At 42.9% G+C, this 16,672-nt stretch overlaps 2 long non-coding RNA genes across 2 annotated transcripts; one reads left to right on the top strand and one right to left on the bottom strand.

Moving 5' to 3' along the window:
- Positions 1-9,604: 9,604 nt before the first annotated feature.
- On the bottom strand, positions 9,605-16,436 carry LOC116438590. The gene is made up of 3 exons (XR_004237832.1): positions 16,333-16,436; positions 11,950-12,028; positions 9,605-10,716 (listed from the first exon to the last, which is right to left on the bottom strand). It is a non-coding gene; the product is annotated as an uncharacterized LOC116438590 (long non-coding RNA).
- On the top strand, positions 12,989-14,045 carry LOC116438589. Its single transcript, XR_004237831.1, has 2 exons — positions 12,989-13,361; positions 13,833-14,045. It is a non-coding gene; the product is annotated as an uncharacterized LOC116438589 (long non-coding RNA).
- Positions 16,437-16,672: the final 236 nt, after the last annotated feature.

The raw sequence follows: 16,672 nt of genomic DNA, 5'->3' as shown, positions 1-16,672 counted from the left end.
AAAGAAGGACAGTGCAAATTAAATTTTGAAACACATCTAAAAGTAAATCAACAAAACCAAAAACAAAGCCACAAGCAAACAAACAAATAAAAATTTACATGAAAGGGGATTGGTTGAAATCTGCTGACTTTGGTATCCAGTGCCATTTCAGATGCTGCAGGCTATCTTGGCCCAGCAGGTAGAAATTGATGGTAGGTGCTAGGGAAGCCTATTTCATTCTTCATGTCTCTGGATGGGACAGCAGGGCTTCTGAGATCTCTTCAAGAGGGGGCAGGGATAAAATCTGATGCTGTAGAGCAAATCTGTAAGGAAATCTGTGTCATTTGGGGAGTCTGGGAATAATTACTGCAGTCCACGGTGTCATAAAAATGCTCCTAGAAAAAGTCTCAGGCACAGCTAAACTGAGCTCATTGTATCGAAAGAAAGTGGTTTTAGCATACTTAATTACCAGAATACTTACATCAGCAGTTCTAAAAAACACAGAATCATCACATGACAGCAGAAATCACACTTTTTTTGATTTGAATTAGGTTTGTATCAGGCTTACAGTTTTGTTATACAGAACTTAAATTCCATTAACTTGTGCTTTATTCACAGTCTCAGTAAAACAAATGCCATAATAATACCACTGCAAAACACAGCTTTTTTAAGTCCTTCATGTGATAGACACCTACATGCAAGACACTAACTAGATTTTTCACATTTTTTCTTTTGAAAATATAATAAAAATATGGAAAACATTAGAATTTTAATGCAATTAGAAAATATGAGAAATTTTTTTGAATATGTGTGAATAGGCTGCAACACATTTGCTAACATAACTGTCATCTAACTTGTTTCTGCTGATTTTTCAATAACACACAACAGCTGATATCTCCTCAGGCCTCTAACAGCTGAGATTTCTGCAGCAAGACCATTTTGGAAAGTCAATTCCCTCTTTGAAAAAAATCTTACTTCACTGTTCTGTGAACTCACTAAATGCTTGGCAGCAAGGGCACAAGATAAATACTCCAAAGGCCATATATTCATCCAACCACAGAATCACATTTAGGTTGCAAAATCCAGATTTCCCAAAACAATAGAACAGCTGCAAAATTTATGAAATTCCAGTGAAGGACAAACTCACTCATATCCCAATAACCTGTACCCTGCATCACAGATACCTTCCCATGGGAAAAGAAAAAAATCACTAGGTTTTGCTGCATGATATAACTTGTGCATCACTGAATGGTGGAGGGTGGTGTCACAGAGGGGCAGATTGCAACACTCCAAAGCCTAGCTCTCCAACAATACTGACCTTCCTGGTCTGCTGACCCACCTCAGAAATTATGTCTGTGGGAGCAAAGCCTCTTGTGCTCTGCCCAGCCTCTGGTTTATTTCCATAGATAAGAATTCTATGAACTTCTCATACCTCAGCTTCTCAATTTCAAGACAATAAGAGCTTGTCTAAAGGGCCAGACCAGATAACACATAAAAAATTACTATTACTTGGTAAAAAAGTATAGTTTTGAAAATATGGTCAGTGAGTTTTTGTAATCCTTACTCATTTTTTAGATACAAAAGCACCACATGGCATCTTATGTATTGGACCCCCCTAGCCTGAGACTAACAGGGATAATCAACGAACACACACAAAAGAACTCTCATTCATCAGCAGACAAGACACACAGCTGCAAAAATGAGGATGCAAATGATTTTACTGCTTCTGAATCTCATGCAGCCTTTGTGTACCCTGGTCTGTATTAAATGAAGGATGCTCAGCAGAACAAGCAATGTGATTCTCCCCAGCTACCTCAGCAAACTGTACATTTTTCCCTAAGGTGCTGAGCAGAAATGGTGCAAGGCATTCCCACAGCTTTACATTTCTTGCTTGAGGAATGCCTGGTCAGTTTTTTCACTTAGGACTCTTCTCTAAGCATCCACCCCAGTGTTTTCTCACAAGCTCTTCCATCACTGTGGCTGCAGCAGCATTTCCTGGCGGAAGCAGCTCTGCCAACATGGCCCTAGGGCTCCAGGGGTCTTTGGCTGACACTTGGGTATAAGGGTAAAGGAAAAATGCTTCAGGAGAAGAGGAAGGAAAAAGCAACCTGAGGCTGCATTAAGGAAATAGCCATTTATTTTCTTTTCCTTGTGTACAGGCTTGCTGTGGCTTTTCTAGAGCTGATCATGGCGCTGCCTCTTGCTAGGCTGGGAGGCATCTGGGGGCCCAGGGGTTCTCCTCTTTCGGTGGCGCTGGGATGTCGCAGGTGAGTGGTCACTGCCCTCGCCAGGAGCAGAGGAACCTACGGCCACTCTTGTCTCCCCCAGCTCTTCCTGGCACTGGTCCTGCTCTGCAGGGACGGACACAGATGGGGAGTGGCTGGGATGTCCACGGAGGGCAGTCGCCGATGTGCTGGCTTCCTCTTCTGTGTTGAAATTTGCGATTACACTGGATGGGGCCTGGCTGAGGGTGGGAGCACCCTCCTGAGAGGCTGTGGGGTCAGAGCTGGCAGCAGGGATCTCATCCTCCTCCCTGGCAGCGTGGGAGTGCCGCAGCCTCTGAACCTCCTCACTGCACTGGGTCTCAATGATATTGAGGATGCCATGGACCAGTGATGCAGTGTATTGCTGAAGACGGGGCTGCAGTCTCTGGACCAAGACTTCCCTGTCTGGACCATAGACACAGAGGGCTAGCACAATGCCACTCTCTGCACTCTTCATCTCATACCACTCGCCCTCATATATCATCTCCAGCCCCTGGCGCAGCCAGGGCCGCACAGGGTCCAGGAGGTTCCGTCGTCTTCGGAAGAGTTCTGCCCAAAGCTCAGGCAGGATGCCACCCACAGCCTCTGGTCCTGCAGCCTGTTGCTCAGCAGGGGCTGTTATTCCTTGTGGAGAGGAAGCAAGGGACTCTGCAGGGCCAGGGCCTCCAGGAGCTTCTGCTGTCTGACTGCTGGTCTCTGGTGACTCTCTGGGAGGTGTGATGACACAGTGTAGGTAGTCATCTCCACCATAGTCAGAAAACTTCACTGTCAAGATGGATCTTCTGCAGAGTGGACAGGCAGGATTTCTTTCTGCCCAACGCAGGATGCAGCCAAGGCAGAATCGGTGGCCGCAGGGCATTGCATAAGCAACGTCATCTGGTGCATCGAAGCAGATGGGGCAGCTCCACTCCTTCCCCGTGGCCATCTGTGCTTGTTCCCACAAGCTGGCCCAGGCTCTGACAGCACCTGAATTTACAGAGCAATGGATGTGAGGTCACAGTCATAACCCACCACCCAGTGATGTTACAATGTGACATCCACCTCTATGGCTCTTGGAAATACACTGCTAGTTGGAGGCTGCCCTCTGCAAGACTCCCTGCTGCACCCCAGAAAGGAGGGCATCACCAAACCATGAGATCTGAGTTAACGGATTCATGGCTGTGGAAAAACAGCAAGGTTAAAATGTGGTCCATCACTGATCATCAGAAATTCAGCACAGGAGGTTCAGGAAGCCAGGAAAAGTTTCAGATGGCATAGTGAGGAATGGCTGGATTTCACAATCCATGAAGGAGTGTTTCCCAAGAGATGGACAAAATGCACAGATAACCTGGACAAGAGCCCTAGAGACACATTGGGAAGGGGAGCCTTGCAAGAGCATCAGTGTAGCTATATCTGAAACATCATTTAAGTTTGACATTGCCTAAATAATGCTGTCCCAAATCCCAAATCTGGGACCAGATCAATCCATGTTGGAAGCAACAGGGAAAAGCATCATTAGGGTGGAGTTGTTTATGTCGGTGGAGGCAGAACCGGAGAAAGTGAAGTGCAAGGGCATCTGAGGAGAGGAAGAAAAGACAAAGCTTTTGGTGACTGGTATGAATTACCTATGGTGAGCAGAAGACATGGGTGAGAAGAAGAGAAGTAGGAAGCTGAGCTGCAGTAGCCCCAGACGTGTGCAGAGGTGTGATGGAACACTGAGACAAACATCCCTTGGGCATCACAGAGCTGAGGAGGCTGGCGTCACAAAGTGACCCTCCAAGGCCTGGCTCTCCAACAATACTGACCTGCCTGGTGTTCTCTGCTGCTCATGACTTCTCTCCAAGCATCACCCCAGTGCTTTTATCAGAAGCTCTGGGATCTGGAGCATTATGGCACTCCTTCCAGGTCTTTTTTGTTGACACAGATTGGAGACTGAGAATGAAGAGCTGCTACCCCTCAGTGGTGTCACACATTGCAGAAGGGTCATGGTCTTTCTCATGGTCACAGGCTGTCCTGGGGATGGAAAAAATTCAAGAAACATCCAGACCATCAATAGTGACACCCTCCTGGTTCCCCAAGCCTCAAACTCACCCCAAGGCCAGCCCCAGGGAGGCGCTTCCTTGCACAGCTCACCTGCCCTGTTACAAGCATTCTGTGGTACCTGGCTACCTGAACCAGGAGAAAACATTTATGAGGAAACAGAGGCAATGGCTCCTCGATGGGCACTGGTAGCTGATGGCAACCTCCAATGCACCACTCAGCACCAGAAAGATCATGGATCAGTCATCCAGACCCTGCATGCACACTTGGCAGGAGTCCAGGGGGCCTCTTGCAAGGCTGGGAACACTCACCTTCATTGTTGTTGATTTATAATTAAGAGGTTCTCCTTAAGACATTTCTGATCTAACAGAAGACAGTTTCAGATTTCACTGAAATTAAAGGAAACTTGTTCTCTAATCTGAAGTATTTGATGTTTAGGCTGTTCAGAGGTCTTGTTTCAGAAGCAAGGGTTTGATGGCTTTTCCCTCCTCATGTGTGAATTCAGAGCCAAAAAGACTTTTTTCCTTTTTTGCATTACAAAATAGAAAATAGTTTTACTAGTGATCTATATATATTCAGATTTTATTGTATAAAATCATTAAAAGGACTACAGCTCTCCAAATGCTAAGCATAGATCTAAACCCAGAGAAGCTGTAGATGCACTTTTAATTATTTCTCCAACTTTTTACCAGTTCTAGTAATAGCAGAAGGTACATGATGGAGAAATGTCCAGCACTGAAAAAAAAAATCTTAGGTTTTTTTTAAAGTCATTTATTAAGAGTACATTTCCCTAGAGGGAAAATGAAGTATTGTTAACTCTTTTCTATAATGAAACCAGCCTCTGTTATTACTCAAGAATGTAAAGCATACATAAACATTGTACTTTAGAATACTAGTAACTCTTCTCCAAGTTTTTGTTGATCAATTAGTCTCCTATCTCATGGTTATATAAATGTATATTTAGTTACATATAATGTGTGGAAACACAGAAAGGTCCTTAAATAATTATAGTATTCAACTAGATCCAATTAATATTGCACTGACATTAAGACATACCTTTAATACTAGACTCTTGAGACCAACTGAATGTTTTGTGTTGTTTAAAAAGTTGAGTTGCTATGCTATGACCACCCAATGTGTCCATTGCCGTATTACCTGAGATGGCTGTAGCTTAATTCACTCTCATTACCTGAGCAGCTAGATTTATACCAATAGCAACCGATATAATTTAGCCACTGTCTTCATTGAAATATGCAGTAGTATTTAATTTCTATTAATCTCTTGTCTTGGGGTGACTTTGTATGATGTTGTATCCCATATCGCTGTTCTATGCCCAGAAATTAATTTTGTGCCTTTCTGTGCCTTTAAACTGAGCCTGAGAGGGGGGAGAGGAAAAAAAAACAGCAAAACTTTCAAAGCAGTTTACAGTTTGTTTATAAGGACACAGATACACAGACTCCTCTGTGTTCTGCTTTCTGCAGTAGAGAGCAGAGGAAGCACACTGCTTGCTTTCCAGTCAGCTTTTTGCTTTTTTTTCTCCGGAGGGAGAGGGAGAGTTGAACTTTATTTTCCTCGGACTTCAATTTTTCCCTTTTTCTCTGCTGGACTGTTTCAACATCAGAACACATCGGGAGGATTTTTTTCATCAAGGCCCCAGAGGAGGGCCCACCCCGAGGAGGAGGAGAGATACTACCTACAGAAGGATTCTAAAATTTTTCCAGGTTTCCTCTCCACAGCGAGAGGTTTTATTATTTAGCATTATTATCCTTTTTCTGTGTGTTTGTTAAATAAATAGTTTTTATCTCTTTCATTTTCCTTTGAGGAATATTTTTTCCCGAACCTGGTGGGGGAGGGCTGGTTGTAACCCTCTTTCTATCAGAGGATATCTTTCCTCCAAATTTGTCCAAACCAGCACATCTCTAAAGCACAGGTCTAATTGAAAAGCCCATATATGTTAGTACATGTGGCCGGAGGCCTGTGAATTTATTGAAGAAGATTAGCAGTAGGAATAGCTGCTTCCTAATGCCATGTCCAGGCCTTGACTTCACACATTGTTTACTGCAACCATTGGCCACTCTTACCATACAGAAACTGAAAATCACACATGGGTATTTCCTCACTCAAACAAACCTCACTGCACAGGGCCATGTGAGACAATCTAAGAAAAATTGGGGATTTATTTAACTTGAATAATCCTTTTGAATGCATAGGAGTTAGCAAAAATTGAGGTGGATTTTGAAAAAAATGATTTATTTGTCTTCCTCAGGAAAAAAAAATGCTGTATATGGATAATTAGTATGTTTACATATTGCTGTATTTGTATCAGAGTAAGGCCTATTGACAATATTCTATAAAATGCACAAATTCTTTATGTTCCTCTTATTAGCTTGTGTGTATGTATGATGGGATTGCCTTATATAAACATTTGAAGAGTGTATACTTTCCTTAACACACTAATGCCATTGTATGGCATGGGAGAGGTAGGATTTTTTGAGGAGATAACGCGATTGCTGCATATTTTTCCAGTATTTATTCTAGGGTCTTTTGTGGCACTCATTTCCATAGTAACATAAGAGCTCATGCCCTCATTCTTTAGTTTTCTGAAGGTAAACAAGTGGGAAGTAAGATGCACAGTTGAAAAGACTAAAAGATGTCAAAACTGGATTTCTGCACCAGAGATAGTACTAAAATTTAGATCTCTGTAATCCTAATCCATTGTTTTAATCCAAATTCATCTAGATCTTCACTGGAGGTCAAAGTAATTAATTAATTATTCACCAAATAAAAAAATAATGGTTTTCATTTTTACTGTTTCCCAAATCATCTCCACTTTACCAATGTACCTACACCAGGGAAAATGAAGAGACAACATCTGTCATTTGAAATACTTAGAATTTTTAATAAAAGTTTTCTCAGAGTCTCAGATCAGGAATTCTGCCTCAGTATGAGGATGTAGAACACAAACTGGATAAACCTAGAAGAGAAGTGTCTGTCTCTGGATTACATGGAATATCCTTTTCTAGAATACCTGATTCAGATGGAATCTGAGTGTTATAAGACAAAATGCCCTGAAGTCATGGAAGAATAGGTGCAGTGTCAGTAAATTCAGACCATGTATCTTTTCTCGCTATTAGATTTTCTTAAAATTAATCCCTGTGTGTTGGGGTCCCTCCCCCGCCGTGTAGCCCTGGGAGAGGGGCCCTGAGGGCACAGACACGGGGTTTCCCTGCCCCTGCTCAGCCTCGTTCCCATTGGTTGGTTTGTGTTCCCTGCGCGGGCAGAAGGACCCTTGGTCCCGTGACTGGAACAGTTCCTCGGCAGAGCTCCGGCCATGCGGCTGGAGAAATAAACATCTCTGAAACATCTAGCAAGAATCTGTCTGTCCATATATATTTCCTTTCCACGGGACTCCTGGTTTGATATATGCGTGTTGCAGTATCCCCACTGCAACATAATGGTGGAGAATTGAGAGAAGAACGATCCCCGATCCCTAAGCGACTGATTTGTGTGAGTAACTCTGCATTCCTCTTCTTGGTTTTGCTTTGCTATTCCATATCTAAACTATGGAGGAACCGTGAGAAGACTCTTGGCTCTCAGAGCCGCATATGGACATTTATCTTAAAATGATTCTTGAACACCGATTTGTAAATTTTAGCTTGATTCAAGCTCAAAAAGAACTGAAACACTTCCTGGCATGGTTGTTTAAGAACTTTTTCTATGTTTCTTGGGATTTAATTCTTACCAAGGGCTTTTGGAAAACCGTTTGGACACAATTAATATTGGAGTCAAAATATATGCCGATGGAAGAATATTTTTGTGAATATTATTTGGTTACCGAGACTGTTGAGCAATGTCAGCTGTGTCCTGGCGAAGGGAAGCCTGGCGCAGGGACCATGCGGCCCAGGCCACGTGCACCGAGCGCTCTCCGAGCAGCAGCGAGGCAGTTCCCGCGTGCGGGCGGAGCCACGCGAGCCGCAGTGTCGGCAGCGGAGCGAGGCGCAGCGGGAGCGGCGGGACCCAGCGGTGCCCGCCCGGCCCCGCGCAGCGCGTGGTGGAGCGAGCCCCGTGAACGCCCGACCGAGAGGGGCGGCGCGCGGGCGGCGGCAGCGGCGGTGGAACGGAGCCGCGCCGAACCGAAACACGCGCTGGAGCGGGGCGTGGGGGGGTCGTCGCTCGGGGGCCCGGCCGAGACGTGGGTGCAGCGCCCGGCAGCGGCAGCGAAGCTGCGACCAGAGGAGGCGACGCACGGAGAACTGAGCGGCGCGGCCCAGCCCAGCCCGCGCAGCCCCGAACGCGACCCTGGGAAGAGCCCGCAGGCACCAGCAGCCCCGACAATTCCAACACGGGAGCGACCGAAAGAGAGGGCAAAGACGCAGCGAGACAGAAAACAGCAGCCACTCGGAAAAAGGAAAAGATCACAGTAACTAAGATCTTAGGGATAGTAAAATGGTATAATGTTAAGCAAAATTATGGGTTTATAACAAGGTGTGACAACCAGCAAGACATATTCGTGCATAGAACTGCTATTAAAAGGAATAACCCTGAAAAATGCATCCCAAGCTTGGGAGATGGAGAGGTGGTGGAATTCAAAATTATACAAGGTAGAAAAGGGTTACAAGCATCGCAGGTCACTGGGCCTGATGGGGTTCCTGTAAAAGGCAGTATATATGCAAAAAATCGTAGTCATGTTAGACAGTATCTCCATTGTAAGGCCCCCCTACAGTCTCCCTTTCCTAATCCCACCTTTCCCTTTTACCCTATGTCCTATTACCCCCAGTGTATTCCCAATCCGTTTTTTCACCCATGGTTTCCCTCACAAAACCATGCTTTTGCCAATTGTTTCCCCAAAAATCCCTTTCCAATGCCAAGTGGGAGATGAAAAGGGGAAGAAATTAAACCCTCTCCTGCCTCAGTTTCCCCACAAAGCATGCTCAGAGAGTTCTGTCTCCCTTCTGTCAGCCCGAAGATGTTCCACAGAATCTGTTTGGACATTTAAAGACTCAGGAGGGTGGCTTGTTTTGTTTTGAAACTGTTCTTGTTATGTTTATCCAGTTGTTTTCATTCTCCTTTTATTAAAATAAAACGGGTGAGGTGTTGGGGTCCCTCCCCTGCCGTGTAGCCCTGGGAGAGGGGCCCTGAGGGCACAGACACGGGGTTTCCCTGCCCCTGCTCAGCCTCGTTCCCATTGGTTGGTTTGTGTTCCCTGCGCGGGCAGAAGGACCCTTGGTCCCGTGACTGTGACAGTTCCTCGGCAGAGCTCCGGCCATGCGGCTGGAGAAATAAACATCTCTGAAACAGCTATCAAGAATCCGTCTGCCCATATATATTTCCTTTCCACGGGACTCCTGGTTTGATATATGCGTGTTGCAGTATCCCCACTGCAACACCTGTGGGGAAAACTCAGCATCATGTTGCGCCAATGAGTGTGAGAGGTTTTAGCATCTGCTACCATTTCTTACATATGAGACCTATTTCTGAGGAAACTGTGTTCTGGAAACTATGTGTTCTAGAACAAAGAGCACAGTGTAAAACACTCGGTGTGTTGCAGCAGGACTTTGAGTTTCTAGAGCATGGCAGCCCTTTTAGTAGGGAAGCCAACACAGAGTCACTGCCAGGAGCAGGCAGCTGGACAGCGACTGCCTGTTCAGCCACTGCACTTGCTGCCCACAGCCACTGCAAGCTCCTCTTCTCCTGGCCAGGCAGGGACTGCTCCCTGTGGTTCAGGAGGCTCCTGAGCCGGTCCTCTCTGCCTCTGTTGTCACCGACATTTTTGATGTAGACCAGATTCTTCCTCAGGTGCTTCCCCCAGAGTTGCCAGCTCCCCACGGGCTCCCTTGCCCTGGAGCTGCCCTGCCTCAAGGGAAGCTCCCAAGACACGAGATATGCCCCTCCGCTGCAGGTCGAGCCGTTCCTGAGCCGCTCCCCTCCATGAAACAGGAGGAATGTCTGACTTAGTTGAAAACCTTTTTTTTTGGCATCTAATTTCTGCGACGGTTGTCTGGGCTGCCCATATCCCTCAGAGAGCTGCTCTCGTCATGTCCTTAAGCTGAGAGACCCTGCATCTAGGTGCTCTGAAGAAGATAATTCTAATTCATTTACTTACTTTGTATTGAAAGTATGCTTATGTATTGGGTTCGTGTGGCCACGTTTGGGTAGCGGCAATGGGGAAGGGAGGGAAAGGGTGTGGGGTGTTGATAAAGGGGTGGCTCTCACTTTTAAAGTACATTTCAGGGACACTTAGTTCCAAAGAAATCTTTGCAAACATGCCACAACTGCAGTTTCTGAATATAAATGCAGTTGCATGAGTAGCTCAGAAGTCCACGTTCTCAGCTTCATAACTCCAGGGAATTCTCAGTTTCTTAACCCATCCAGAAATCCAGTGATGACTTTTCAGCATCAGTATCAATAATTATATTCTTATGAGATGACATATTGGGAAGTGGGAAGAATGGAGCTGTGGAGAAATAAAAAACAGAGGTCAAGAACATGAAGGTAAATTCAATACAGGAGAAACAGAAAAGGGAAAACATGAAACAAGGGATGGAAGCAACAGAACTTTCTCCAGGAATGACTGAAAACACATCAGTGAAGAATGGCAAAAATAACCACATTCCTCCAAAAAAGCCAGCTTTGGCTCTTAGGCTTTAGGCAAATCTTGTGCTGACTCCAATACATGTCCTGCATGGTCTCAAAAGGAATATCCAATTCTAATTGCCCCATAGGAATTCAGCCCTCACAGCTGAATGAATGGAATGCCCCAAATTTAAGAATAAACAAACATCTCTGCTTCATCACATTTCAGTTTTGCTACCAGGATTTGTGATTTCTTTGACACTGTACACTTAATATATTTTTGAAGCTGTACATTATTAAATGCAAAAGGTTTTCCTTAGTATTTAAAAATCCAAAAGTCAGGAATTCCAAACTGCTGTTTCTGGTCCTTTTTTGTTTACTTAAAGTCTGCGTTTCTGCTGAGGATTCTGAAGTTTATGTCCCTGTATTGCATATTCAATATAAGTGTGTTATAGTTGTATATAACCTAAGCATACTTTGTAATGCTTTGAATGACAAGCACATTTTGAGAATATAAAGTTCCTTCAATGAAATAATCTCACTGATACCAGTGAGATCAAACAAAAGTAAAATACTACGTAGCAAAAGCAAAAGTAATCTGATTTTAACTAGCTTCTATGTTATTAGGACAATTAATAGCCAAACACTGTAAAATCAAGAAGTCCCTGTGATATTAATATACTCAAAAAGTGAGAACTAAAATATAGTATTTAAAACATTAAATCTAGTTCTACTGATAAATTCTCAGCAGCATTAAATATAGCAAATATTAATATCATGTGGGAATAAATCTATGTGTTTTCACCTCTAAAGCTTTTAATCCTCTCCAGTACCATCAGCAAGGTTAACCTTTTCTTTGAATGTTTTAGGCTAGTTAGTATCTGCAGTTAAGCTTAATAATAATGAGAATAATGAAAATAAAAATCAGGAAATTTATTATGGTAATTTAGCTGTAGTAATTACAACTCAGCTGAAGGGCTGTACTCTTGTGTTCACAATCCCCTTCCTCTCATATTATTCTAAGAAGACACTACCAACATCAAAGTTGAATGGTTTTATGAATGTTTATTTTCAACAGTAAATTCTACAGACCAAACCTCTGTGGTTCACGTACCTTTCCCTTCTTAGATGGCATGTGTGGTGCTCTTGGTCCTTTTAGGTCCCCTCTAGATCTTCTGAGAGATTCTGATTCACTATACCCCCCAAACAGAAAAATAAAGAACACTTAAAGAAGCCATGGCTGTTATAAAAAACATCAGGAGGAATACGTCTGTTTGTTGTTTGTTGTTGTTGACACAAGCAGGCAAATTATACTCTGTTTCCTGTTTAGGTGGTAGATACTTATTTACACCTTCAGGCAATTTTTCTGAGAAATTGCTGAACACACTAAAATTCCTGGGCTACTGGAGAGCTTTTATTAGCTCGTAAGTTTTGTTTGGTTACCTTGCTACTTGCATAATTCTGAACAAATATCCCTACACATGACATGTTTAAAACCAGCATAAAGGACAGACCTCAAATACTTACATTTGACTGAGTTGAGCAACGGATTAAAAACTCATAAAGCTACCTCTAATTCAGACTGTATCTCTAATATCAAAGATGCCCGTACATACTTGGCCCAACACGGTTCTGTATTTCACGATAAAATTGATGTGTTTTAAAGCTTTAGACTTTCAGTTTCCCAAAAACCTTTCAGTTCTTGTAATTATCATTCTGAATTTAGTAAAGGATTTTATACTCACTCTTCACTTTATTAGTGTATTCTGTACCATTCTTTTAGACCTTATTACTTGCACAAAAATCACACTGCAGTATTTCTACTTTTTATTAACTTCTTTGGCTACAAGGTAATGTATTAAAATTGTATTGTGGGTAAAGAGATTGTGAAAAGTGCTATTGTGAAAAACACAACAGAGGACTAGAAACAGTAAATTCTTTGTTCTGTTCATAGCTTGGTATCATAGCTTTCCATAGATGGAAAATCATGCCTCAAACATTGATATAAAGTTTTGCTCATTAAAAAGAAGCTACAACCAAAGAGGCCTCCCTGAAGAGTGGGACTTAGGACTGAAAGTCAGACTGCTGATTAGATAAAGGGAAACCTATCCTTCAGTCATCTCAGGCTGAGGGAAAGGTATATGCATCCACAAAAGGCCAAAGCCACCAGCTGCAATTAGCCCCAGCTGAGTCTGGGGTGGGGGGAGAGCACAGCTCACATATAATAAATGGTTAAAAAGTTATCTTTTTTTGGTTGAGAAGAAGTTAAAAGTTGCTTGTTAGAGGAGTGGGGGTATGCAGTTAATGAGTTAACTGTTATTGCTATTGTATGGGTGTAATGTTGCCATGTACCCACAAGATGGCAAAACCAATGGGGGGGAAAGTAGTGGGTCCACAGGAAGGAGAGGAATGCTCTAGAATGTTCTCAAGACAACCCAATAATCATGATATAAACAACCAATCACTCGACGCCCCAGAGACTGACAGAATTGAACACCAATGAGGACCCTAGCAACGAGCCATCATGTGAAGGATACAGAATGTTTTGTTCACTAAATATCAAGTAGCAGGAAACCAGCTGCCTAGATCTAGATAAGAGCCAGAGACAAATATGTGCTTGCCTAATCCCTATCTGTACTTGCTTAATCAGCTTTTAGTTCCAGGACCTTGAGCATAATAACCATATAAGGAGGGGTCAACCAAAAGACACCGGAGGATGACTACTAACCTTCATCCTGCGACCACCAGGAGGAAAAAAAGAGACCCCCTAGCAACAAGTCACACATGCGCAGAATACCATAGAAGAGACACTTCAACTGGAAAAGAGACTGTATAAGAAGGAACTGGAGCTGGCGGAAGGCGCAGCAGTTGGTGGAGCGGAGACTCCCCTGCCGCCCAGTGCTGTATTTGCCTTTGCCTTGCTTGCTTATTAATTAATAAAATTTTGTGATTGGCAAAATGGAGTTCCTGGATTTGTCACATATTTATCACAATCAGAGGGAGGATCTGAGCTGCACCAATCACAGCATCAAAAGAGACTATAAGAACTGCTCCGGGGCTCAGCCCCTCGTTGTCGTGGGGAACCTGAGTCCAAGGGAACACCGTGTGCGACGCACTGTTTGTTTCTCTGGGTTGTTGAGTGGGACTTGGGCTTACCTCGAGTCTCCACTCCTGGTTTTCTTTTTAATAAACGAGCAGACTTTTATTCCACCCAAAAAAGTCCAAGCTTCGTTTATAACATCACAGAAGCCAGGTTTACACAGACTCCCCCCAAACCCAGGGGGGAGGAAGAGGTTTTGGGTGCATAGTGCAACCTCTGGTGAGAGGCAATAAATACCCATCCTCCAGATTACACAAACCGGCCCAGCTGTGGAACCCCCAACCCCACAGGCCACACCCATGGGACTTCCACATGAGAGACTTGGCCCCACAGGACTGCACGTGAAGCAACAGATGCAGAGTCTGCTGTGAGAGACTGACCCCCCACCCCAGGGGGATGTGCCCAGACCTTGCTACCTAGCTTAAGCATATACACCCTTTGGATTCTTGGTGAAGATTTGGATCTTCACCACTAAGAAGACCAGGTGGACAGGATCAATGGAACATCGTTGGGATCCATTGAGCGGTAATATTTTCCTTATTCTGTCCTGGTCATTTTCTTTCTGTACCCACCACCTATTGTCTATTTCTTTCTCTCTCTCTCTCTCTCTCTCTCTCTCATATTTACTATCAAATAAAACCCTCACTATTGTCACTGGCATATGGTCTCGCTTCCACCTTAATTTGGGCAGAGGAATTTGTAAAGAACCTCAATAATCTGAACTTAACACTTGGTCACAGACTTACCAAAAGTTTTTCTTAGTATTTTACTATTACACTTCCAAATGTGTTACCTAAATCTGCTTTTGTCCACTTTCAGACTGAATTTTAGAATCACTAATAATTCATGATACCAGTTAAACTTCAGGAAGAACTACAATCAGTGAAGTCATCCTTAAACCCATACACCTTTGAAGTAGATTCTGAAAAGTGAAAGGTATAAAAGAAATGGAGACTTAAAAAAAAGGAAAAAATCTGCTTTATCCTCTATAGTGATCTTTTCAGAAATTTTCATTCCTATTCTTACATTTTACTCAAAGAGTGATGATGTGAAATAACATACTGTCCCTCAGTAAACTGAGTATTAGAATAATATGCAGTATATATGAGTCTCTAATTTGTGATGGAACTGTTACAACTAGATGCACAACAATACCCTTTTGGTATTTTTTGTACATATGGCTCTTGAAACTCAGATTTGGTCAGATTCGAAACTGTTGACATGTTGGATGCGTTAGATTGCTGTAATTTAAGGCAAAGTATTGACGGATTTAGACTATGTAGATAATACAATTATTTTCTGTGTAGTTTACGGAAAGGGCTTTTGTCATGTCCATTCATAAGGAACCACTTTGTCACTGAAAACCAGGAAACAAACTCTCCAACCAGTCTGTTATGTTAGAAAGCTGGTATTTATTCTACATGCTGGGTGTATGGGGATAGCTTCACCTAATATGCACATCCACTTTCAAAACTTTTCACTATTTCTACACTGTAGCAAATAAAGAAATCAATGTTCATTAGTTATAAATTCTATAATTCTCTTCATTAATTAATATTGTATCTTTTTTTTTGTTTTTTCTCATTTCTTATGCTAATTAGCCCACTTCTTCAGTCTTTTTATTATCTTTTTCCCAAACAAAGAAGGTTTCAGTACAGTTGCTGAACTGACTTTGTTAGTTTCTTTTTTGAGTTTCTGCCAAATGTCCTTGTGGTCTATGAATTTTGCATTACTTGTGTCCAGTTTCAGCAATAGATCTCTCTCCAAGGCTTTGTTGACATCCTTCTAGGTCTGAGATCATTGAAACATATCAAAGTGTTGATTACACTTGCTTTAGCAAAACTTAAAAGTTTCAGTAATTTTCCATAACCACGTTTTCACAATACCAGCTTATGACAACCTTGCTAAATTTTGGCTACAGTGGCATATGACAGAATGGAAAATTACACAGCTTATGAATAATTGAAACAATTAGTTTGAAAAGTTCTGAGGAAAGTTATACTATTTCCAATACTAACTGGCACAAGGCTTCTTAGTCACAGATGTAGGGAGTTAACACAAAGCCACATGAATCCTTGGCATTTGTAGTAAGCACTGTATGATACAAAATGCAGCATTAATCCTAGATAGGGATCAAACACTATTGTGCTAAGGTTAAAAGAATTTTCCTCCACTGCTGCATAAACTCCTTTTAAAAGAACATAACTTGGTCAGTAACACTTCCAACTACAAGTCCTGTGACTGTCCACAAAAGTATGTTTTATATAGTTTCCTCACATACTTCAAATACAAATATTAGACCCTACACAGTAGTATCTAAAATTTCTGGCTGAAGCATGGAAGCTATGAAATGCTGTTTCCTTAAAAGCATAATTGGATTTTTTCTATAATGGTTACCTGGTGAGAGCAGGAGACTACTGGAGACTAGTGAAGGAACCTAAGGGAGCAGAATCACAGAATATGCTGAATTGGAAGGGACCCACCACAATCGTCAAGTCCAACTCCTGGGCCTGCACAGGACACTCCCAAGAATCACACCACGGGCATGAGAGCATTGTCCAAACACTTCTTGAACTCTGTCACGCTTGTTGCTGTGACCACTTCCTTGGAGAGTCTGTTCAGTGCCCAGCCACCCTCTGGATGAAGAACCTTTTCCTGATTTGCAACCTAAACCTCCCCTGTCTTAACTTCATGCCATTCCCTTGAGTCCCGTCACTGGGCACCACAGAGAAGAGAT

The sequence above is a fragment of the Corvus moneduloides genome, chromosome Z, assembly GCF_009650955.1.
Source record: "Corvus moneduloides isolate bCorMon1 chromosome Z, bCorMon1.pri, whole genome shotgun sequence".
Classification (NCBI taxonomy): domain Eukaryota; kingdom Metazoa; phylum Chordata; class Aves; order Passeriformes; family Corvidae; genus Corvus; species Corvus moneduloides.
The sequence above is the reverse complement of the archived record's forward strand: the minus strand, read 5'-3'. Positions and strand labels throughout refer to the sequence as shown.